We start from the raw sequence: 2443 nt of genomic DNA on the forward strand, positions 1-2443 counted from the left end.
TAAGGTAAACAGAAACTATGATTTGGACATTTCTAATAATGTTACTAAGTGTAATATACAACTTCTCAAATGGCTCTAAAGAATCTATAGACGAGTGCTCTAAATCTGTGAAAACATTTTTTAGTGTTTCCCTTTATAAAAAAAAAGATACTGTGAGTGATATTTAGAATGAGACTTAGTTACACTTTTTAGAATCCCAACTGCACGGCCTATAATTTGTACATAATTTTAAAAGTTGAAAACTATAATCTTTAAGAATAGAAGAGCCGGCCAAATAGCTCAGCGGATTAGGGGCCAGGATTTAGATCCCCGGGCCTGCCACAGGGCGCACTGAGACAGTGATTGAGACTGGGCGTGGTGGCACGCGCCTGTAATCCAAGCTCTTGGGAGGCTGTAAACAGGTGAATCACTACAAGTCGGATCTAGTAGTGAGACCCTGAACTCCCTGTAGACCTTTCCCTAAAATAAAAAATAAAAAACAAAACAAAGAATGGAAGACACACACCACCATTTTCCCCTGATTTTACTATTGTCTCTGGCGTCTTAATTACAACATGAAAAACTGCAAATCAGAAATTTATTTTCTGATATTTGTAAAACTAAAGGAAAGCGTGAGGAACCACCGCAGCCACCACCAGCTTAGTATGCCAGAGCCATGAGGGGACCCGCCCCACACCTCCCCCTTTTAGACGCCGGTTGTCCGCGTCCTCAACTGGTCCCGGCACTGTTCAAACATACTGGATTACTATGAATTTCTAGGCATGCAGAGATACGCCTCCTCCAAGGACATCAAGAAAGCATACTGGACACTTGCACTACAGTAGCACACAGATAAAAATCCTGAGAAGAAGCAGCTGAGCGAAGATTCAAACAAGTGGCTGAGGCATATGAGGTGTTATCAGATGCTAAAAAACAGGACATCTATGAAAAATATGACAAAGAAGGATTAAATGGTGGTGGAGGGAGGTGGACGTCACTTTGACAGTCCATTTGGGTTTGGGTTCATATTCCAGAACCCAGAAGATGTCTTCAGAGAACTTTTTGGTGGAAGGGACCCATTTTCATTTGGCTTCTTTGGTAATGAAGGCCCATTTAAAGACATTTTTGGGAACCAAAGGGGTCCCCGAGGAAGCAGAAGCCATGGTACAGGCTCTTTTTTCTCCACCTTCAGTGGATTTCCATCTTTTGGTGATAGATTTTCTTCATTTGATACAGGATTTATTTTATTTGGATCCCTAGGTCATGGGTCCCTCACTTCATTCTCATACACATCGTTTGGCAGCAATGGAATGGGTAACTTCAAATCCGTATCAATTTCTACTCAAATCATTAATGGTAGAAAAATCACCACAAAGAGAATTGTTGAGAATGGTCAAGAAAGAGTAGTAGTTGAAAAACATAGACGGTTAAAGTCCTTCACAATAAATGGTAAGGAGCAGCTGAATTACTTGGATAGCAAGTAATTCAGCGCACACACTTAACAGAAATGTTAAACCTTAACAAGCACCATTTGAGAATTAACAGGAACATTTTTTTTGAAGATTTCAGAGTAACTCAACTTTCAGCATAATGGTACCTAATCTAAAGTATTTATGAACAGCTCATTGGAGCCCTCTTTGCCATAGACTTTTGAGTTTATTGTTGGGACCACACAGTTGGGCCATTTTTCTGTCTTTAAAATTGTTGTAATCTCTGTATGCACTTTGCTTTTTTATTAAATGTGGTCCAAGGTAAGCCTTGACTCTTGAGTAGTGCTAGGACTAGATTGTACTCTAGCACCAGTGTGGATCTGCTTTCCATTGTGTTTGAAACATGAGCCAAGTAGTGTCCGCCTGTTGTGAAGCTAACGTTGCCAAGACAAGTCCTTCATGGAAAGTTTCCATTTTTTCAGAATTTAGTAGTGAAAGATATGCATTAATGGTAATACATTTCTGGTTCAATACAAATTTAAGAATGTTTTCTAGTGGTGCGTGGATGCTGGCAACTTAGTAAAGTTTTGACAATGTTTAATTGTGTAATGTTAAACTTAGGTTTATAAAAACTGGTAAACTGGCTCTCTGTCATTTGCTTTAAAACAAAACAAAAAAAGAAAATAAATATGAAAAAAATAAAACCATAATTTATTACTTTAAAGGAAATTATTCTCATTTTGGAAACCTAAGGACTAAAAATATTGTGTAAATGGCCTCAGCAGTGACTTTAAGTATATTCATAAGAAAAGGGCAGGCTAATATTCCATTGTGACATTGCCAGATAAACAGAAGACCCAATGCTATTATGGGCTACTGGACTCTTTTGGAATATTTTGCTGAGTTTACACACCTATAATATTCAATAACGGAACTTAGAAAAGATGGGGTATACAGATGAATGTCCATTTTGTATCTGTGTATTCAAAGTGGTTGGGATAGATATATAGTTACATTCTGTTAATGAATAGAAT

The sequence above is a fragment of the Octodon degus genome, unplaced genomic scaffold (genome assembly GCF_000260255.1).
Source record: "Octodon degus isolate 3935 unplaced genomic scaffold, OctDeg1.0 scaffold00334, whole genome shotgun sequence".
NCBI lineage: Eukaryota > Metazoa > Chordata > Mammalia > Rodentia > Octodontidae > Octodon > Octodon degus.